Source organism: Schistocerca americana, chromosome 10 (genome assembly GCF_021461395.2).
Source record: "Schistocerca americana isolate TAMUIC-IGC-003095 chromosome 10, iqSchAmer2.1, whole genome shotgun sequence".
Taxonomy (NCBI): domain Eukaryota; kingdom Metazoa; phylum Arthropoda; class Insecta; order Orthoptera; family Acrididae; genus Schistocerca; species Schistocerca americana.
The window spans coordinates 73,448,206-73,473,734 of NC_060128.1; positions in this window are offsets into that span (position 1 = coordinate 73,448,206).

Consider the following 25,529-nt stretch of genomic DNA (forward strand, 5'->3'; position numbering starts at 1 on the left):
CTGTGTGTCCAGGTTTAGATTCCGATGATTCACTTCAGGTTTATTGTATACCTTGCACCTTTTTATTGACGATGAGACACAGAAATTTCATCCGAATTTAATACAAAACTCACAATGCCGACTTAAGTACAAGAGGACTGAGACTCTAACTTTCGATGATTTCAACCTCTCCTGTGAGTCCAGTTTTAGATTCCGATGCTTCACCTCTGGTTTACTGTATCCCTTGGACCTTCTTATTGACGATGAAACACAGAAATTGCATCTGAACTTAATACAAAATGCACAATGGCAACTTAAGTACAAGAGGACTGACACTCTAACTTTCTATGATTTGAACCTCTCCTGTGTGTCCAGGTTTAGATTCCGATGATTCACTTCAGGTTTATTGTATACCTTGGACCTTTTTATTGACGATGAGACACAGAAATTGCATCCGAGTTTAATACAAAAGTCACAATGCCGACTTAAGTGCAGGATGACTGACACTCTAACTTTCTATGATTTGAACCTCTCCTGTGACTCCAGTTTTAGATTTTGATGCTTCACTTCAGGGTTACTGTATCCCTTGGACCTTCTTATTAACGTGAAACACAGAAATTGCATCCGAATTTAATACAAAAGGCACAATGCCGACTTAAGTACAACAGGTTTGACACTCTAACTTTCTATGATTTGAACCTCTCCTGTGAGTCCAGTTTTAGATTCTGATGCTTCACTTCAGGTTTACTGTATCCCTTGGACCTTCTTATTGACGGTGAAACACAGAAATTGCATCCGAATTTAATACAAAATGTACAATGCTGACTTAAATACAAAAGGAATGACACTATAACACTCTACGATTTGAACCTCTCCTCTGAGTCCAGTTTGAGATTCCGATACTTCACTTCAGGTTTACTGTATCCCTTGGACCTTCGTATTGACCACGAAACACAGAAATTGAATACGGATTTAATACAAAAGGCACAATGCCGACTTAAGTACAAGAGGATGGACACTCTAACTTTCTCTGATTTGAACCTCTCCTGTGAGTCCAGTATCAGATTCTGTTGCTGCACGTCTGATTTACTGTATACCTTATACCTTCTTATTGACGATGAAACACAGAGATTGCATCCGAATTTCATACAAAAGGCACAATGCCGACTTACGTACAAGAGGACTGACACTCTAACTTTCTATGATTTGAACCTCTCCAGTGAGCGCAGTTTTAGATTCCGATGCTTCACTTCAGGTTTACTGTATCCCTTGGACCTTCTTAATAACGATGAAACACAGAAATTGCATCCGAATTTAATACAAAAGGCACAACGCCGACTTAAGTGCAAAAGGATTGACACTCTAACTTTCTCTAATTTGAACCTCTCCTGTGAGTCCAGTATCATATTCCGTTGCTGCACGTCAGATTTACTGTATACCTTATACTTTCTTATTGACGATGAAACACAGAAATTGCATCCGAGTTTAATACAAAAATCACAATGCCGACTTAAGTACAAGAGGACTGACACTCTAACATTCTATGATATGTACCCCTTCTGCGAGTCCAGTTTTAAATTCTGATACCTCACTTCAGATTTACTGTATCCCTTGGACCTTCCTATTGACGATGTAACACAGAAAGTGCATCCGAATTTAATACAAAAGTCTCAATGCCGACTTAAGTACAAGAGGACTGACACTCTAACTTTCTCTGATTTGAACCTCTCCTGTGAGCCCAGTATTAGATTCCGTTGCTGCACGTCAGATTTACTGTATACATTATACCTTCTTATTGACGATGAAACACAGAGATTGCATCCGAATCAAATACAAAACTCACAATGCCGACTTAAGTACAAGAGGACTGAGACTCTAACTTTCGATGATTTCAACCTCTCCTGTGAGTCCAGTTTTAGATTCCGATGCTTCACCTCTGGTTTACTGTATCCCTTGGACCTTCTTATTGACGATGAAACACAGAAATTGCATCTGAACTTAATACAAAATGCACAATGCCAACTTAAGTACAAGAGGACTGACACTCTAACTTTCTATGATTTGAACCTCTCCTGTGTGTCCAGGTTTAGATTCCGATGATTCACTTCAGGTTTATTGTATACCTTGCACCTTTTTATTGACGATGAGACACAGAAATTTCATCCGAATTTAATACAAAACTCACAATGCCGACTTAAGTACAAGAGGACTGACACTCTATCTTTCTATGATTTGAACCTCTCCTGTGAGTCCAGTTTTAGATTCCGATGCTTCACCTCTGGTTTACTGTATCCCTTGGACCTTCTTATTGACGATGAAACACAGAAATTGCATCTGAACTTAATACAATAATGCACAATACCAACTTAAGTACAAGAGGACTGACACTCTAACTTTCTATGATTTGAACCTCTCCTGTGTGTCCAGGTTTAGATTCCGATGATTCACTTCAGGTTTATTGTATACCTTGGACCTTTTTATTGACGATGAGACACAGAAATTGCATCCGAGTTTAATACAAAAGTCACAATGCCGACTTAAGTGCAGGATGACTGACACTCTAACTTTCTATGATTTGAACCTCTCCTGTGACTCCAGTTTTAGATTTTGATGCTTCACTTCAGGGTTACTGTATCCCTTGGACCTTCTTATTAACGTGAAACACAGAAATTGCATCCGAATTTAATACAAAAGGCACAATGCCGACTTAAGTACAACAGGTTTGACACTCTAACTTTCTATGATTTGAACCTCTCCTGTGAGTCCAGTTTTAGATTCTGATGCTTCACTTCAGGTTTACTGTATCCCTTGGACCTTCTTATTGACGGTGAAACACAGAAATTGCATCCGAATTTAATACAAAATGTACAATGCTGACTTAAATACAAAAGGAATGACACTATAACATTCTATGATTTGAACCTCTCCTCTGAGTCCAGTTTGAGATTCCGATACTTCACTTCAGGTTTACTGTATCCCTTGGACCTTCGTATTGACCACGAAACACAGAAATTGAATACGGATTTAATACAAAAGGCACAATGCCGACTTAAGTACAAGAGGATGGACACTCTAACTTTCTCTGATTTGAACCTCTCCTGTGAGTCCAGTATCAGATTCTGTTGCTGCACGTCTGATTTACTGTATACCTTATACCTTCTTATTGACGATGAAACACAGAGATTGCATCCGAATTTCATACAAAAGGCACAATGCCGACTTACGTACAAGAGGACTGACACTCTAACTTTCTGTGATTTGAACCTCTCCAGTGAGCCCAGTTTTAGATTCCGATGTTTCACTTCAGGTTTACTGTATCCCTTGGACCTTCTTAATAACGATGAAACACAGAAATTGCATCCGAATTTAATACAAAAGGCACAACGCCGACTTAAGTACAAAAGGATTGACACTCTAACTTTCTCTAATTTGAACCTCTCCTGTGAGTCCAGTATCATATTCCGTTGCTGCACGTCAGATTTACTGTATACCTTATACTTTCTTATTGACGATGAAACACAGAGATTGCATCCGAATTTAATACAAAAGGCACAATGCCGACTTACGTACAAGTGGACTGACACTCTAACTTTCTATGATTTGAACCTCTCGAGTGAGCCCAGTTTTATTTTCCGATGCTTCACTTCAGGGTTACTGTATCCCTTGGTCCTTCTTATTGACGATGAAACACAGAAATTGCATCCGAGTTTAATACAAAAATCACAATGCCGACTTAAGTACAAGAGGACTGACACTCTAACTTTCTATGATATGTACCCCTTCTGCGAGTCCAGTTTTAAATTCTGATACCTCACTTCAGATTTACTGTATCCCTTGGACCTTCCTATTGACGATGTAACACAGAAATTGCATCCGAATTTAATACAAAAGTCTCAATGCAGACTTAAGTACAAGAGGACTGACACTCTAACTTTCTCTGATTTGAACCTCTCCTGTGAGCCCAGTATTAGATTCCGTTGCTGCACGTCAGATTTACTGTATACATTATACCTTCTTATTGACGATGAAACACAGAGATTGCATCCGAATCAAATACAAAACTCACAATGCCGACTTAAGTACAAGAGGACTGAGACTCTAACTTTCGATGATTTCAACCTCTCCTGTGAGTCCAGTTTTAGATTCCGATGCTTCACCTCTGGTTTACTGTATCCCTTGGACCTTCTTATTGACGATGAAACACAGAAATTGCATCTGAACTTAATACAAAATGCACAATGCCAACTTAAGTACAAGAGGACTGACACTCTAACTTTCTATGATTTGAACCTCTCCTGTGTGTCCAGGTTTAGATTCCGATGATTCACTTCAGGTTTATTGTATACCTTGGACCTTTTTATTGACGATGAGACACAGAAATTTCATCCGAATTTAATACAAAACTCACAATGCCGACTTAAGTACAAGAGGACTGAGACTCTAACTTTCGATGATTTCAACCTCTCCTGTGAGTCCAGTTTTAGATTCCGATGCTTCACCTCTGGTTTACTGTATCCCTTGGACCTTCTTATTGACGATGAAACACAGAAATTGCATCTGAACTTAATACAAAATGCACAATGCCAACTTAAGTACAAGAGGACTGACACTCTAACTTTCTATGATTTGAACCTCTCCTGTGTGTCCAGGTTTAGATTCCGATGATTCACTTCAGGTTTATTGTATACCTTGGACCTTTTTATTGACGATGACACACAGAAATTGCATCCGAGTTTAATACAAAAGTCACAATGCCGACTTAAGTGCAGGATGACTGACACTCTAACTTTCTATGATTTGAACCTCTCCTGTGACTCCAGTTTTAGATTTTGATGCTTCACTTCAGGGTTACTGTATCCCTTGGACCTTCTTATTAACGTGAAACACAGAAATTGCATCCGAATTGAATACAAAAGGCACAATGCCGACTTAAGTACAACAGGTTTGACACTCTAACTTTCTATGATTTGAACCTCTCCTGTGAGTCCAGTTTTAGATTCTGATGCTTCACTTCAGGTTTACTGTATCCCTTGGACCTTCTTATTGACTGTGAAACACAGAAATTGCATCCGAATTTAATACAAAATGTACAATGCTGACTTAAATACAAAAGGAATGACACTATAACATTCTATGATTTGAACCTCTCCTCTGAGTCCAGTTTGAGATTCCGATACTTCACTTCAGGTTTACTGTATCCCTTGGACCTTCGTATTGACCACGAAACACAGAAATTGCATACGGATTTAATACAAAAGGCACAATGCCGACTTAAGTACAAGAGGATGGACACTCTAACTTTCTCTGATTTGAACCTCTCCTGTGAGTCCAGTATCAGATTCCGTTGCTGCACGTCTGATTTACTGTATACCTTATACCTTCTTATTGACGATGAAACACAGAGATTGCATCCGAATTTCATACAAAAGGCACAATGCCGACTTACGTACAAGAGGACTGACACTCTAACTTTCTATGATTTGAACCTCTCCAGTGAGCCCAGTTTTAGATTCCGATGCTTCACTTCAGGTTTACTGTATCCCTTGGACCTTCTTAATAACGATGAAACACAGAAATTGCATCCGAATTTAATACAAAAGGCACAACGCCGACTTAAGTACAAAAGGATTGACACTCTAACTTTCTCTAATTTGAACCTCTCCTGTGAGTCCAGTATCAGATTCCGTTGCTGCACGTCAGATTTACTGTATACCTTATACCTTCTTATTGACGATGAAACACAGAGATTGCATCCGAATTTAATACAAAAGGCACAATGCCGACTTACGTACAAGTGGACTGACACTCTAACTTTCTGTGATTTGAACCTCTCCAGTGAGCCCAGTTTTAGATTCCGATGCTTCACTTCAGGGTTGCTGTATCCCTTGGTCCTTCTTATTGACGATGAAACACAGAAATAGCATCCGAGTTTAATACAAAAATCACAATGCCGACTTAAGTACAAGAGGACTGACACTCTAACTTTCTATGATATGTACCCCTTCTGCGAGTCCAGTTTTAAATTCTGATACCTCACTTCAGATTTACTGTATCCCTTGGACCTTCCTATTGACGATGTAACACAGAAATTGCATCCGAATTTAATACAAAAGTCTCAATGCCGACTTAAGTACAAGAGGACTGACACTCTAACTTTCTCTGATTTGAACCTCTAATGTGAGCCCAGTATTAGATTCCGTTGCTGCACGTCAGATTTACTGTATACATTATACCTTCTTATTGACGATGAAACACAGAGATTGCATCCGAATCAAATACAAAACTCACAATGCCGACATAAGTACAAGAGGACTGAGACTCTAACTTTCGATGATTTCAACCTCTCCTGTGAGTCCAGTTTTAGATTCCGATGCTTCACCTCTGGTTTACTGTATCCCTTGGACCTTCTTATTGACGATGAAACACAGAAATTGCATCTGAACTTAATACAAAATGCACAATGCCAACTTAAGTACAAGAGGACTGACACTCTAACTTTCTATGATTTGAACCTCTCCTGTGTGTCCAGGTTTAGATTCCGATGATTCACTTCAGGTTTATTGTATACCTTGGACCTTTTTATTGACGATGAGACACAGAAATTTCATCCGAATTTAATACAAAAGGCACAATGCCGACTTAAATACAAAAGGACTAACACTCTAACTTTCTATGATTTGAATGTCTCCTGTCAGTCCAGTTTTAGATTCCGTTGCTGCACTTCAGGTTTACTGTATACCTTATACCTTCTTATTGACGATGAAACACAGAAATTGAATCCGAATTTAATACAAAAGGCACAATGCCGACTTAAGTATGAGAGGACTGACACTCTAACTTTCTATGATTTGAACCTCTCCAGTGAGCCCAGTTTTAGATTCCGATGCTTCACTTCAGGGTTACTGTATCCCTTGGTCCTTCTTATTGACGATGAAACACAGAAATTGCATCCGAGTTTAATACAAAAATCACAATGCCGACTTAAGTACAAGAGGACTGAGACTCTAACTTTCGATGATTTCAACCTCTCCTGTGAGTCCAGTTTTAGATTCCGATGCTTCACCTCTGGTTTACTGTATCCCTTGGACCGTCTTATTGACGATGAAACACAGAAATTGCATCTGAACTTAATACAAAATGCACAATGCCAACTTAAGTACAAGAGGACTGACACTCTAACTTTCTATGATTTGAACCTCTCCTGTGTGTCCATGTTTAGATTCCGATGATTCACTTCAGGTTTATTGTATACCTTGGACCTTTTTATTGACGATGAGACACAGAAATTTCATCCGAATTTAATACAAAAGGCACAATGCCGACTTAAATACAAAAGGACTAACACTCTAAATTTCTATGATTTGAAACTCTCCTGTCAGTCCAGTTTTAGATTCCGATGCTTCCCTTCAGGTTTACTGTACCCCGTGGACATTCTTACTGACGATGAAACACCGAAATTGCATCCGAATTTAATACAAAAGGCACAATGCCGACATACATACAAAAGGACTGACACTCTAACTTTCTATGATTTGAACCTCTCCTGTGAGCCCAGTTTCAGATTCTGATACTTCACTTCAGATTTACTGTATCCCTTGGACCTTCCTATTGACGATGAAACACAGAAATTGCATCTGAATTTAATACAAAAGTCACAATGCCGACATAAGTACAAGAGGACTGACGCTCAAACTTTCTATGATTTGAACCTCTCCTGTGGGTCCAGTTTCAGATACCGATGCTTCACTTCAAATTTACTGTATCCCTTGGACCTTCTTATTGACGATGAAACACAGTAATTGCATCCGAATTTAATACAAAATGTACAATGCTGACTTAAATACAAAAGGAATGACACTATAACATTCTATGATTTGAACCTCTCCTCTGAGTCCAGTTTGAGATTCCGATACTTCACTTCAGGTTTACTGTATCCCTTGGACCTTCGTATTGACGACGAAACACAGAAATTGCATACGGATTTAATACAAAAGGCACAATCCCGACTTAACTACAAGAGGATTGACACTCTAACTTTCTCTTATTTGAACCTCTGCTGTGAGTCCAGTATTACATTCCGTTGCTGCACGTCAGATTTACTGTATACCTTATACCTTCTTATTGACGATGAAACACAGAGATTGCATCCGAATTTAATACAAAAGGCACAATGCCAACTTATGTACAAGAGGACTGACACTCTAACTTTCTATGATTTGAACCTCTCTTGTGAGCCCAGTTTTAGATTCCGATGCTTCACTTCAGGTTTACTGTATCCCTTGGACCATCTTAATAACGATGAAACACAGAAATTGCATCCGAATTTAATACAAGAGGCACAACGCCGACTTAAGTCCAAGAGGATTGACACTCCAACTTTCTCTGATTTGAACCTCTCCTGTGAGTCCAGTATTAGATTCCGTTGCTGCACGTCAGATTTACTGTATACCTTATACCTTCTTATTGACGATGAAACACAGAAATTGCATCCGAATTTAATACAAAAGTCACAATGTCGACTTACGTACAAAAGGACTAACACTCTTACTTTCTATGGTTCGAACCTCTCCTGTGAGTCCAGTTTTAGATTCCGATGCTTCCATTCAGGTTCACTGTATCCCTTGAACCTTCTTATTAACGACCAAACACAGAAATTGCATCCAAATTTAATACAAATGGCACAATGCCGACTTAGGTACAAGAGGACTGACACTCTAACATTCTATGATTTGAACCTCTCCTGTGAGTTCAGTTTTAGGTTCCGATGCTTCACTTCAGGTTTACTGTATCGCTTGGACCTTCTTATTGACGATGAAACACAGAAATTGCATCCGAATCTAATACAAAACTCACAATGCCAACTTAAGTACAAGAGGACTGAGACTCTGACTTTCGATGATTTGAACCTCTCCTGTGAATCCAGTTTTTGATGCCGATGCTTCACTTCAGGTTCTCTCTATCCCTTGGACCTTCGTATTGACGATGAAACACAGAAATTGCATCCGAATCAAATGCAAAACTCACAATGCCGACTTAAGTACAAGAGGACTGAGACTCTAACTTTCGATGATTTCAACCTCTCCTGTGAGTCCAGTTTTAGATTCCGTTGCTTCACTTCGGGTTTACTGTATCCCTTGGACCTTCTTATTAACGATGAAACACAGATATTGCATCCGAATTTAATACAAAAGGCACAATGCTGACTTAAGTACAAGAGGACTGACTCTCTAACTTTCTATGATTTGAACCTCTCCTGTGAGTCCAGCTTTAGATTCCGATGTTTCACTTCTGGTTTTCTGTATCCTTTGGACCTTCTTATTAACGATGAAACACAGAAATTGCATCTGAATTTGATACAAAATGCACAATGCCAACTTAAGTACAAGAGGACTGACACTCTAACTTTCTATGATTTGAACCTCCCCTGTGTGTCCAGGTGTAGATTCAAATGATTCACTTCAGGTTTATTGTATACCTTGGACCTTTTTATTGACGATGAGACACAGAAATTTCATCCGAATTTAGTACGAAAGGCACAATGCCAACTTAAATACAAAAGGACTGACACTCTAACTTTCTATGATTTGAACCTCTCCTGTCAGTCCAGTAATAGATTCCGATGCTTCACTTCAGGTTTACTGTATCCCTTGGACATTCTTATTGACGATTAAACACAGAAATTGCATCCGAATTTAATACAAAAGGCACAATGCCGACTTAAATACAAAAGGACTGACACTCTAATTTTCTATAATTTGAACATCTCCTGTGAGTCCAGTTTTAGTTTCCGATGCTACACTTCAGGTTTACTGTATCCCTTGGACCTTCTTATTGACGATGAAACATAGAAATTGCATTCGATTTTAATACAAAAGGCATAATACCGACTTAAGTACAAGAGGACTGACACTCTATCTTTCTATGATTTGAACCTCTCTTGTGACTCCAGTTTTAGAATCCGATGCTTCACTTCAGGTTTACTGTATCCCTTGGACCTTCTTATTAACGTGAAACACAGAAATTGCATCCGAATTTAATACAAAAGGCACAATGCCGACTTAAGTACAGCAGGTTTGACACTCTAACTTTCTATGATTTGAACCTCTCCTGTGAGTCCAGTTTTAGATTCTGATGCTTCACTTCAGGTTTACTGTATCCCTTGGACCTTCGTATTGACGACGAAACACAGAAATTGCATACGGATTTAATATAAAAGGCACAATGCCGACTTAAGTACAAGAGGATGGACACTCTAACTTTCTCTGATTTGAACCTCTCCTGTGAGTCCAGTATTACATTCCGTTGCTGCACGTCAATTTTACTGTATACCTTATACCTTCTTATTGACGATGAAACACAGAGATTGCATCCGAATTTCATACAAAAGGCACAATGCCGACTTACATACAAGAGGACTGACACTCTAACTTTCTATGATTTGAACCTCTCCAGTGAGCCCAGTTTTAGATTCCGATGCTTCACTTCAGGTTTACTGTATCCCTTGGACCTTCTTAATAACGATGAAACACAGAAATTGCATCCGAATTTAATACAAAAGGCACAACGCCGACTTAAGTACAAAAGGATTGACACTCTAACTTTCTCTGATTTGAACCTCTCCTGTGAGTCCAGTATCAGATTCCGTTGCTGCACGTCAGACTTACTGTATACCTTATACCTTCTTATTGACGATGAAACACAGAGATTGCATCCGAATTTAATACAAAAGGCACAATGCCGACTTACGTACAAGTGGACTGACACTCTAACATTCTATGATTTGAACCTCTCCAGTGATCCCAGTTTTAGATTCCGATGCTTCACTTCAGGGTTACTGTATCCCTTGCTCCTTCTTATTGACGATGAAACACAGAAATTGCATCCGATTTTAATACAAAAATCACAATGCCGACTTACGTACAAGAGGACTGACACTCTAACTTTCTATGATATGTACCCCTTCTGCGAGTCCAGTTTTAAATTCTGATACCTCACTTCAGATTTACTGTATCCCTTGGACCTTCCTATTGACGATGTAACACAGAAATTGCATCCGAATTTAATACAAAAGTCTCAATGCCGACTTAAGTACAAGAGGACTGACACTCTAACTTTCTCTGTTTTGAACCTCTCCTGTGAGCCCAGTATTAGATTCCGTTGCTGCACGTCAGATTTACTGTATACATTATACCTTCTTATTGACGATGAAACACAGAGATTGCATCCGAATCAAATACAAAACTCACAATGCCGACTTAAGTACAAGAGGACTGAGACTCTAACTTTCGATGATTTCAACCTCTCCTGTGAGTCCAGTTTTAGATTCCGATGCTTCACCTCTGGTGTACTGTATCGCTTGGACCTTCTTATTGACGATGAAACACAGAAATTGCATCTGAACTTAATACAAAATGCACAATGCCAACTTAAGTACAAGAGCACTGACACTCTAACTTTCTATGATTTGAACCTCTCCCGTGTGTCCAGGTTTAGATTCCGATGATTCACTTCAGGTTTATTGTATACCTTGGACCTTTTTATTGACGATGAGACACAGAAATTTCATCCGAATTTAATACAAAAGGCACAATGCCGACTTAAATACAAAAGGACTAACACTCTAACTTTCTATGATTTGAATCTCTCCTGTCAGTCCAGTTTTAGATTCCGATTCTTCACTTCAGGTTTACTGTACCCCGTGGACATTCTTATTGACGATGAAACACAGAAATTGCATCCGAATTTAATACAAAAGGCACAATGCCGACATACATAAAAGAGGACTGACACTCTAACTTTCTATGATTTGAACCTCTCCTGTGAGCCCAGTTTTAGATTCTGATACTTCACTTCAGATTTACTGTATCCCTTGGACCTTCTTTCTGACGATGGAACATAGAAATGGCATCCGAATATAATACAAAAGGCACAATGCCGACTTAAATGCAAAAGGACTGACACTCTAACTTTCTATTATTTGAACCTCTCCTGTGACTCCAGTTTTAGATTTCGATGCTTCACTTCAGGGTTACTGATTCCCTTGGACCTTCTTATTAACGTGAAACACAGAAATTGCATCCGAATTTAATACAAAAGGCACAATGCGGACTTACGTGCAAGAGGACTGACGCTCTAACTTTCTATGATTTGAACCTCTCCTGTGGGTCCAGTTTCAGATACCGATGCTTCACTTCAAATTTACAGTATCCCTTGGACCTTCTTATTGACGATGAAACACAGAAATTCCATCCGAATTTAATCCAAAAGGCACAATGCCGATTTCATTACAAGACGACTTACACTTTAAATTTCTATGATTTCAATCTCTCCTGTGAGTCTAGTTTTAGATTACGATACTTCACTTCAGGTTTACTGTAACCCTTAAACCTTCTTATTAACGATGAAACACAGAAATTGCATCCGAATTTAATACAAAAGTCACAATGCCGACTTAAGTGCAGGATGACTGACACTCTAACTTTCTATGATTTGAACCTCTCCTGTGACTCCGGTTTTAGATTTCGATGCTTCACTTCAGGGTTACTGTATCCCTTGGACCTTCTTATTAACGTGAAACACAGAAATTGCATCCGAATTTAATACAAAAGGCACAATGCCGACTTAAGTACAACAGGTTTGACACTCTAACTTTCTATGATTTGAACCTCTCCTGTGAGTCCAGTTTTAGATTCTGATGTTTCACTTCAGGTTTACTGTATCCCTTGGACCTTCTTATTGACGGTGAAACACAGAAATTGCATCCGAATTTAATACAAAAAGTACAGTGCTGACTTAAATACAAAAGGAGTGACACTATAACATTCTATGATTTGAACCTCTCCTCTGAGTCCAGTTTGAGATTCCGATACTTCACTTCAGGTTTACTGTATCCCTTGGACCTTCGTATTGACGACGAAACACAGAAATTGCATACGGATTTAATACAAAAGGCACAATGCCGACATAAGTACAAGAGGATGGACACTCTAACTTTCTCTGATTTGAACCTCTCCTGTGAGTCCAGTATTACATTCCGTTGCTGCACGTCAGATTTACTGTATACCTTATACCTTCTTATTGACGATGAAACACAGAGATTGCATCCGAATTCCATACAAAAGGCACAATGCCGACTTACGTACAAGAGGACTGACACTCTAACTTTCTATGATTTGAACCTCTCCAGTGAGCCCAGTTTTAGATTCCGATGCTTCACTTCAGGTTTACTGTATCCCTTGCACCTTCTTAATAACGATGAAACACAGAAATTGCATCCGAATTTAATACAAAAGGCACAACGCCGACTTAAGTACAAAAGGATTGACACTCTAACTTTCTCTGATTTGAACCTCTCCTGTGAGTCCAGTATCAGATTCCGTTGCTGTACGTCAGATTTACTGTATACCTTATACCTTCTTATTGACGATGAAACACAGAGATTGCATCCGAATTCAATACAAAAGGCAAAATGCCGACTTACGTACAAGTGGACTGACACTCTAACTTTCAATGATTTGAACCTCTCCAGTGAGCCCAGTTTTAGATTCCGATGCTTCACTTCAGGGTTACTGTATCCCTTGGTCCTTCTTATTGACGATGAAACACAGAAATTGCATCCGAGTTTAATACAAAAATCACAATGCCGACTTAAGTACAAGAGGACTGACACTCTAACTTTCTATGATATGTACCCCTTCTGCGAGTCCAGTTTTAAATTCTGATACCTCACTTCAGATTTACTGTATCCCTTGGACCTTCCTATTGACGATGTAACACAGAAATTGCATCCGAATTTAATACAAAAGTCTCAATGCCGACTTAAGTACAAGAGGACTGACACTCTAACTTTCTCTGATTTGAACCTCTCCTGTGAGCCCAGTATTAGATTCCGTTGCTGCACGTCAGATTTACTGTATACATTATACCTTCTTATTGTCGATGAAACACAGAGATTGCATCCGAATCAAATACAAAACTCACAATGCCGACTTAAGTACAAGAGGACTGAGACTCTAACTTTCGATGATTTCAACCTCTCCTGTGAGTCCAGTTTTAGATTCCGATGCTTCACCTCTGGTGTACTGTATCCCTTGGACCTTCTTATTGACGATGAATGACAGAAATTGCATCTGAACTTAATACAAAATGCACAATGCCAACTTAAGTAGAAGAGGACTGACACTCTAACTTTCTATGATTTGAACCTCTCCTGTGTGTCCAGGTTTAGATTCCGATGATTCACTTCAGGTTTATTGTATACCTTGGACCTTTTTATTGACGATGAGACACAGAAATATCATCCGAATTTAATACAAAAGGCACAATGCCGACTTAAATACAAAAGGACTAACACTCTAACTTTCTATGATTTGAATCTCTCCTGTCAGTCCAGTTTTAGATTCCGATTCTTCACTTTAGGTTTACTGTACCCCGTGGACATTCTTATTGACGATGAAACACAGAAATTGCATCCGAATTTAATACAAAAGGCACAATGCCGACATACATACAAGAGGTCTGACACTCTAACTTTCTATGATTTGAACCTCTCCTGTGAGCCCAGTTTTAGATTCTGATACTTCACTTCAGATTTACTGTATCCCTTGGACCTTCCTATTGACGATGAAACACAGAAATTGCATCTGAATTTAATACAAAAGTCACAATGCCGACATTAGTACAAGAGGACTGACACTCTAACTTTCTCTGATTTGAACTCCTCCTATGAGTCCAGTTTTAGATGCCGATACTTCACTTCAGGTTTACTGTATCCCTTGGACCTTCTTTCTGACGATGGAACATAGAAATGGCATCCGAATGTAATAAAAAAGGCACAATGCCGACTTAAATACAAAAGGACTGACACTCTAACTTTCTATGATTTGAACCTCTCCTGTGACTCCAGTTTTAGATTTCGATGCTTCACTTCAGGGTTACTGATTCCCTTGGACCTTCTTATTAACGTGAAACACAGAAATTGCATCCGAATTTAATACAAAAGGCACAATGCGGACTTACGTGCAAGAGGACTGACGCTCTAACTTTCTATGATTTGAACCTCTCCTGTGGGTCCAGTTTCAGATACCGATGCTTCACTTCAAATTTACTGTATCCCTTGGACCTTCTTATTGACGATGAAACACAGAAATTCCATCCGAATTTAATCCAGAAGGCACAATGCCGATTTCAGTACAAGACGACTTACACTTTAAATTTCTATGATTTCAATCTCTCCTGTGAGTCTAGTTTTAGATTACGATACTTCACTTCAGGTTTACTGTAACCCTTAAACCTTCTTATTAACGATGAAACACAGAAATTGCATCCGAATTTAATACAAAAGGCACAATGCTGACTTATGTATAAGAGGACTGACACTCTAACTTTCTATGATTTGAACCTCTCCTGTGAGTCCAGTTTTAGATTCCGTTGCCGCACTTCAGGTTTACTGTATACCTTATACCTTCTTATTGACGATGAAACACAGAAATTGAATCCGAATTTAATACAAAAGGCACAATGCCGACTTAAGTATGAGAGGACTGACACTCTAACTTTCTATGATTTTAACCTCTCCTGTGAGTTTAGTTTTGGATTCCGATGCTTCACTTCAGGTTTACTGTATCCCTTGGACCTACTTATTGACGATGAAACATAGAAATTGCATCCGATTTTAATACAAAAGGCATAATGCCGACTTAAGTACAAGAGGACTGACACTCAATCTTTCTATGATTTGAACCTCTCTTGTGACTCCAGTTTTAGAATCCGATGCTTCACTTCAGGGTTACTGTATCCCTTGGACCGTCTTATTAACGTGAAACACAGAAATTGCATCCGAATTTAATACAAAAGGCACAATGCCGACTTAAGTACAACAGGTTTGACACTCTAACTTTCTATGATTTGAACCTCTCCTCTGAGTCCAGTTTGAGATTCCGATACTTCACTTCAGGTTTACTGTCTCCCTTGGACCTTCGTATTGACGACGAAACACAGAAATTGCATACGGATTTAATACAAAAGGCACAATGCCGACTTAAGTACAAGAGGATGGGCACTCTAACTTTCTCTGATTTGTACCTCTCCTGTGAGTCCAGTATTACATTCCGTTGCTGCACGTCAGATTTACTGTATACCTTATACCTTCTTATTGACGATGAAACACAAAGATTGCATCCGAATTTCATACAAAAGGCACAATGCCGACTTACGTACAAGAGGACTGACACTCTAACTTTCTATGATTTGAACCTCTCCAGTGAACCCAGTTTTAGATTCCGATGCTTCACTTCAGGTTTACTGTATCCCTTGGACCTTCTTAATAACGATGAAACACAGAAATTGCATCCGAATTTAATACAAAAGGCACAACGCCGACTTAAGTACAAAAGGATTGACACTCTAACTTTCTCTGATTTGAACCTCTCCTGTGAGTCCAGCATCAGATTCCGTTGCTGCACGTCAGATTTACTGTATACCTTATACCTTCTTATTGACGATGAAACACAGAGATTGCATCCGAATTTAATACAAAAGGCACAATGCCGACTTACGTACATGAGGACTGACACTCTAACTTTCTATGATTTGAACCTCTCCAGTGAGCCCAGTTTTAGATTCCGATGCTTCACTTCAGGGTTACTGTATCCCTTGGTCCTTCTTATTGACGATGAAACACAGAAATTGCATCCGAGTTTAATACAAAAATCACAATGCCGGCTTAAGTACAAGAGGACTGACACTCTAACTTTCTATGATATGTACCCCTTCTGCGAGTCCAGTTTTAAATTCTGATACCTCACTTCAGATTTACTGTATCCCTTGGACCTTCCTATTGACGATGTAACACAGAAATTGCATCCGAATTTAATACAAAAGTCTCAATGCCGACTTAAGTACAAGAGGACTGACACTCTAACTTACTCTGATTTGAACCTCTCCTGTGAGCCCAGTATTAGATTCCGTTGCTGCACGTCAGATTTACTGTATACCTTATACCTTCTTATTGACGATGAAACACAGAGATTGCATCCGAATCAAATACAAAACTCACAATGCCGACTTAAGTACAAGAGGACTGAGACTCTAACTTTCGATGATTTCAACCTCTCCTGTGAGTCCAGTTTTAGATTCCGATGCTTCACCTCCGGTTTACTGTATCCCTTGGACCTTCTTATTGACGATGAAACCCAGAAATTGCATCTGAACTTAATACAAAATGCACAATGCCAACTTAAGTACAAGAGGACTGACACTCTAACTTTCTATGATTTGAACCTCTCCTGTGTGTCCAGGTTTAGATTCCGATGATTCACTTCAGGTTTATTGTATACCTTGGACCTTTTTATTGACGATGAGACACAGAAATTTCATCCGAATTTAATACAAAAGGCACAATGCCGACTTAAATACAAAAGGACTAACACTCTAACTTTCTATGATTTGAATCTCTCCTGTCAGTCTAGTTTTAGATTCCGATGCTTCACTTCAGGTTTACTGTACCCCGTGGACATTCTTATTGACGATGAAACACAGAAATTGCATCCGAATTTAATACAAAAGGCACAATGCCGACATACATACAAGAGGACTGACACTCTAACTTTCTATGATTTGAACCTCTCCTGTGAGCCCAGTTTTAGATTCTGATACTTCACATCAGATTTACTGTATCCCTTGGACCTTCCTATTGACGATGAAACACAGATATTGCATCTGAATTTAATACAAAAGTCACAATGCAGACATAAGTACAAGAGGACTGACACTCTAACTTTCTCTGATTTGAACTCCTCCTGTGAGTCCAGTTTTAGATTCCTATACTTCACTTCACGTTTACTGTATCCCTTGGACCTTCTTTCTGACGATGGAACATAGAAATGGCATCCGAATGTAAAACAAAAGGCACAATGCCGACTTAAATACAAAAGGAGTGACACTCGAACTTTCTATGATTTGAACCTCTCCTGTGACTCCAGTTTTAGATTTCGATGCTTCACTTCAGGGTTACTGATTCCCTTGGACCTTCTTATTAACGTGAAACACAGAAATTGCATCCGAATTCAATACAAAAGGCACAATGCGGACTTACGTGCAAGAGGACTGACGCTCTAACTTTCTATGATTTGAACCTCTCCTGTGGGTCCAGTTTCAGATACCGATGCTTCACTTCAAATTTACTGTATCCCTTGGACCTTCTTATTGACGATGAAACACAGAAATTCCATCCGAATTTAATCCAAAAGGCACAATGCCGATTTCAGTACAAGACGACTTACACTTTAAATTTCTATGATTTCAATCTCTCCTGTGAGTCTAGTTTTAGATTACGATACTTCACTTCAGGTTTACTGTAACCCTTAAACCTTCTTATTAACGATGAAACACAGAAATTGCATCCGAATTTAATACAAAAGGCACAATGCTAAATTATGTATAAGAGGACTGACACTCTAACTTTCTATGATTTGAACCTCTCCTGATAGTCCAGTTTTAGATTCCGTTGCTGCACTTCAGGTTTACTGTATACCTTATACCTTCTTATTGACGATGAAACACAGAAATTGAATCCGAATTTAATACAAAAGGCACAATGCCGACTTAAGTATGAGAGGACTGACACTCTATCTTTCTATGATTTGAACCTCTCCTGTGAGTTTAGTTTTGGATTCCGATGCTTCACTTCAGGTTTACTGTATCCCTTGGACCTTCTTATTGACGATGAAACATAGAAATTGCATCCGATTTTAATACAAAATGCATAATGCCGACTTAAGTACAAGAGGACTGACACTCTATCTTTCTATGATTTGAACCTCTCTTGTGACTCCAGTTGTAGAATCCGATGCTTCACTTCAGGTTTACTGTATCCCTTGGACCTTCTTATTGACGATGAAACACAGAAATTGCATGCGAATTTAATACAAAAGTCACAATGCCGACTTAAGTGCAGGATGACTGACACTCTAACTTTCTATGATTTGAACCACTCCTGTGACTCCAGTTCTAGATTTCGATGCTTCACTTCAGGGTTACTGTATCCCTTGGACCTTCTTATTAACGTGAAACACAGAAATTGCATCCGAATTTAATACAAAAGGCACAATGCCGACTTAAGTACAACAGGTTTGACACTCTAACTTTCTATGATTTGAACCTCTCCTGTGAGTCCAGTTTTGGATTCTGATGCTTCACTTCAGGTTTACTGTGTCCCTTGGACCTTCTTATTGACGGTGAAACACAGAAATTGCATCCGAATTTAATACAAAATGTACAATGCTGACTTAAATACAAAAGGAATGACACTATAACATTCTATGATTTGAACCTCTCCTCTGAGTCCAGTTTGAGATTCCGATACTTCACTTCAGGTTTACTGTATCCCTTGGACCTTCGTATTGACCACGAAACACAGAAATTGAATACGGATTTAATACAAAAGGCACAATGCCGACTTAAGTACAAGAGGATGGACACTCTAACTTTCTCTGATTTGAACCTCTCCTGTGAGTCCAGTATCAGATTCCGTTGCTGCACGTCTGATTTACTGTATACCTTATACCTTCTTATTGACGATGAAACACAGAGATTGCATCCGAATTTCATACAAAAGGCACAATGCCGACTTACGTACAAGAGGACTGACACTCTAACTTTCTATGATTTGAACCTCTCCAGTGAGCCCAGTTTTAGATTCCGATGGTTCACTTCAGGTTTACTGTATCCCTTGGACCTTCTTAATAACGATGAAACACAGAAATTGCATCCGAATTTAATACAAAAGGCACAACGCCGACTTAAGTACAAAAGGATTGACACTCTAACTTTCTCTAATTTGAACCTCTCCTGTGAGTCCAGTATCAGATTCCGTTGCTGCACGTCAGATTTACTGTATACCTTATACCTTCTTATTGACGATGAAACACAGAGATTGCATCCGAATTTAATACAAAAGGCACAATGCCGACTTACGTACAAGTGGACTGACACTCTAACTTTCTATGATTTGAACCTCTCCAGTGAGCCCAGTTTTAGATTCCGATGCTTCACTTCAGGGTTACTGTATCCCTTGGTCCTTCTTATTGACGATGAAACACAGAAATTGCATCCGAGTTTAATACAAAAATCACAATGCCGACTTAAGTACAAGAGGACTGACACTCTAACTTTCTATGATATGTACCCCTTCTGCGAGTCCAGTTTTAAATTCTGATACCTCACTTCAGATTTACTGTATCCCTTGGACCTTCTTATTGACGGTGAAACACAGAAATTGCATCCGAATTTAATACAAAATGTACAATGCTGACTTAAATACAAAAGGAATGACACTATAACATTCTATGATTTGAACCTCTCCTGTGTGTCCAGGTTTACATTCCGATGATTCACTTCAGGTTTATTGTATACCTTGGACCTTTTTATTGACGATGAGACACAGAAATTTCATCCGAATTTAATACAAAACTCACAATGCCGACTTAAGTACAAGAGGACTGAGACTCTAACTTTCGATGATTTCAACCTCTCCTGTGAGTCCAGTTTTAGATTCCGATGCTTCACCTCTGGTTTACTGTATCCCTTGGACCTTCTTATTGACGATGAAACACAGAAATTGCATCTGAACTTAATACAAAATGCACAATGCCAACTTAAGTACAAGAGGACTGACACTCTAACTTTCTATGATTTGAACCTCTCCTGTGTGTCCAGGTTTAGATTCCGATGATTCACTTCAGGTTTATTGTATACCTTGGACCTTTTTATTGACGATGAGACACAGAAATTTCATCCGAATTTAATACAAAACTCACAATGCCGACTTAAGTACAAGAGGACTGAGACTCTAACTTTCGATGATTTCAATCTCTCCTGTGAGTCCAGTTTTAGATTCCGATGCTTCACCTCTGGTTTACTGTATCCCTTGGACCTTCTTATTGACGATGAAACACAGAAATTGCATCTGAACTTAATACAAAATGCATAATGCCAACTTAATTACAAGAGGACTGACACTCTAACTTTCTATGATTTGAACCTCTCCTGTGTGTCCAGGTTTAGATTCCGATGATTCACTTCAGGTTTATTGTATACCTTGGACCTTTTTATTGACGATGAGACACAGAAATTGCATCCGAGTTTAATACAAAAGTCACAATGCCGACTTAAGTGCAGGATGACTGACACTCAAACTTTCTATGATTTGAACCTCTCCTGTGACTCCAGTTTTAGATTTCGATGCTTCACTTCAGGGTTACTGTATCCCTTGGACCTTCTTATTAACGTGAAACACAGAAATTGCATCCGAATTTAATACAAAAGGCACAATGCCGACTTAAATACAACAGGTTTGACACTCTAACTTTCTATGATTTGAACCTCTCCTGTGAGTCCAGTTTTAGATTCTGATGCTTCACTTCAGGTTTACTGTATCCCTTGGACCTTCTTATTGACGGTGAAACACAGAAATTGCATCCGAATTTAATACAAAATGTACAATGCTGACTTAAATACAAAAGGAATGACACTATAACATTCTATGATTTGAACCTCTCCTCTGAATCCAGTTTGAGATTCCGATACTTCACTTCAGGTTTACTGTATCCCTTGGACCTTCGTATTGACCACGAAACACAGAAATTGAATACGGATTTAATACAAAAGGCACAATGCCGACTTAAGTACAAGAGGATGGACACTCTAACTTTCTCTGATTTGAACCTCTCCTGTGAGTCCAGTATCAGATTCCGTTGCTGCACGTCTGATTTACTGTATACCTTATACCTTCTTATTGACGATGAAACACTGAGATTGCATCCGAATTTCATACAAAAGGCACAATGCCGACTTACGTACAAGAGGACTGACACTCTAACTTTCTATGATTTGAACCTCTCCAGTGAGCCCAGTTTTAGATTCCGATGCTTCACTTCAGGTTTACTGTATCCCTTGGACCTTCTTAATAACGATGAAACACAGAAATTGCATCCGAATTTAATACAAAAGGCACAACGCCGACTTAAGTACAAAAGGATTGACACTCTAACTTTCTCTAATTTGAACCTCTCCTGTGAGTCCAGTATCAGATTCCGTTGCTGCACGTCAGATTTACTGTATACCTTATACCTTCTTATTGACGAAGAAACACAGAGATTGCATCCGAATTTAATACAAAAGGCACAATGCCGACTTACGTACAAGTGGACTGACACTCTAACTTTCTATGATTTGAACCTCTCCAGTGAGCCCAGTTTTAGATTCCGATGCTTCACTTCAGGGTTACTGTATCCCTTGGTCCTTCTTATTGACGATGAAACACAGAAATTGCATCCGAGTTTAATACAAAAATCACAATGCCGACTTAAGTACAAGAGGACTGACACTCTATCTTTCTATGATATGTACCCCTTCTGCGAGTCCAGTTTTAAATTCTGATACCTCACTTCAGATTTACTGTATCCCTTGGACCTTCTTATTGACGGTGAAACACAGAAATTGCATCCGAATTTAATACAAAATGTACAATGCTGACTTAAATACAAAAGGAATGACACTATAACATTCTATGATTTGAACCTCTCCTGTGTGTCCAGGTTTAGATTCCGATGATTCACTTCAGGTTTATTGTATACCTTGGACCTTTTTATTGACGATGAGACACAGAAATTTCATCCGAATTTAATACAAAACTCACAATGCCGACTTAAATACAAGAGGACTGAGACTCTAACTTTCGATGATTTCAACCTCTCCTGTGAGTCCAGTTTTAGATTCCGATGCTTCACCTCTGGTTTACTGTATCCCTTGGACCTTCTTATTGACGATGAAACACAGAAATTGCATCTGAACTTAATACAAAATGCACAATGCCAACTTAAGTACAAGAGGACTGACACTCTAACTTTCTATGATTTGAACCTCTCCTGTGTGTCCAGGTTTAGATTCCGATGATTCACTTCAGGTTTATTGTATACCTTGGTCCTTTTTATTGACGATGAGACACAGAAATTGCATCCGACTTTAATACAAAAGTCACAATGCCGACTTAAGTGCAGGATGACTGACACTCTAACTTTCTATGATTTGAACCTCTCCTGTGACTCCAGTTTTAGATTTCGATGCTTCACTTCAGGGTTACTGTATCCCTTGGACCTTCTTATTAACGTGAAACACAGAAATTGCATCCGAATTTAATACAAAAGGCACAATGCCGACTTAAGTACAACAGGTTTGACACTCTAACTTTCTATGATTTGAACCTTTCCTGTGAGTCCAGTTTTAGATTCTGATGCTTCACTTCAGGTTTACTGTATCCCTTGGACCTTCTTATTGACGGTGAAACACAGAAATTGCATCCGAATTTAATACAAAATGTACAATGCTGACTTAAATACAAAAGGAATGACACTATAACATTCTATGATTTGAACCTCTCCTCTGAGTCCAGTTTGAGATTCCGATACTTCACTTCAGGTTTACTGTATCCCTTGGACCTTCGTATTGACCACGAAACACAGAAATTGAATAAGGATTTAATACAAAAGGCACAATGCCGACTTAAGTACAAGAGGATGGACACTCTAACTTTCTCTGATTTGAACCTCTCCTGTGAGTCCAGTATCAGATTCCGTTGCTGCACGTCTGATTTACTGTATACCTTATACCTTCTTATTGACGATGAAACACAGAGATTGCATCCGAATTTAATACAAAAGGCACAATGCCGACTTACGTACAAGTGGACTGACACTCTAACTTTCTATGATTTGAACCTCTCCAGTGAGCCCAGTTTTAGATTCCGATGCTTCACTTCAGGGTTACTGTATCCCTTGGTCCTTCTTATTGACGATGAAACACAGAAATTGCATCCGAGTTTAATACAAAAAACACAATGCCGACTTAAGTACAAGAGGACTGACACTCTAACTTTCTATGATATGTACCCCTTCTGCGTGTCCAGTTTTAAATTCTGATACCTCACTTCAGATTTACTGTATCCTTTGGACCTTCCTATTGACGATGTAACACAGAAATTGCATCCGAATTTAATACAAAAGTCTCAATGCCGACTTAAGTACAAGAGGACTGACACTCTAACTTTCTCTGATTTGAACCTCTCCTGTGAGCCCAGTATTAGATTCCGTTGCTGCACGTCAGATTTACTGTATACATTATACCTTCTTATTGACGATGAAACACAGAGATTGCATCCGAATCAAATACAAAACTCACAATGCCGACTTAAGTACAAGAGGACTGAGACTCTAACTTTCGATGATTTCAACCTCTCCTGTGAGTCCAGTTTTAGATTCCGATGCTTCACCTCTGGTTTACTGTATCCCTTGGACCTTCTTATTGACGATGAAACACAGAAATTGCATCTGAACTTAATACAAAATGCACAATGCCAACTTAAGTACAAGAGGACTGACACTCTAACTTTCTATGATTTGAACCTCTCCTGTGTGTCCAGGTTTAGATTCCGATGATTCACTTCAGGTTTATTGTATACCTTGGACATTTTTATTGACGATGAGACACAGAAATTTCATCCGAATTTAATACAAAAGGCACAATGCCGACTTAAATACAAAAGGACTAACACTCTAACTTTCTATGATTTGAATGTCTCCTGTCAGTCCAGTTTTAGATTCCGTTGCTGCACTTCAGGTTTACTGTATACCTTATACCTTCTTATTGACGATGAAACACAGAAATTGAATCCGAATTTAATACAAAAGGCACAATGCCGACTTAAGTAAGAGAGGACTGAGACTCTAACTTTCGATGATTTCAACCTCTCCTGTGAGTCCAGTTTTAGATTCCGATGCTTCACCTCTGGTTTACTGTTTCCCTTGGACATTCTTATTGACGATGAAACACAGAAATTGCATCTGAACTTAATACAAAATGCACAATGCCAACTTAAGTACAAGAGGACGGACACTCTAACTTTCTATGATTTGAACCTCTCCTGTGTGTCCATGTTTAGATTCTGATGATTCACTTCAGGTTTATTGTATACCTTGGACCTTTTTATTGACGATGAGACACAGAAATTTCATCCGAATTTAATACAAAAGGCACAATGCCGACTTAAATACAAAAGGACTAACACTCTAAATTTCTATGATTTGAATCTCTCCTGTCAGTCCAGTTTTAGTTTCCGATGCTTCACTTCAGGTTTACTGTACCCCGTGGACATTCTTACTGATGATGAAACACCGAAATTGCATCCGAATTTAATACAAAAGGCACAATGCCGACATACATACAAGAGGACTGACACTCTAACTTTCTATGATTTGAACCTCTCCTGTGAGCCCAGTTTCAGATTCTGATACTTCACTTCAGATTTACTGTATCCCTTGGACCTTCCTATTGACGATGAAACACAGAAATTGCATCTGAATTTAATACAAAAGTCACAATGCCGACATAAGTACAAGAGGACTGACGCTCTAACTTTCTATAATTTGAACCTCTCCTGTGGGTCCAGTTTCAGATACCGATGCTTCACTTCAAATTTACTGTATCCCTTGGACCTT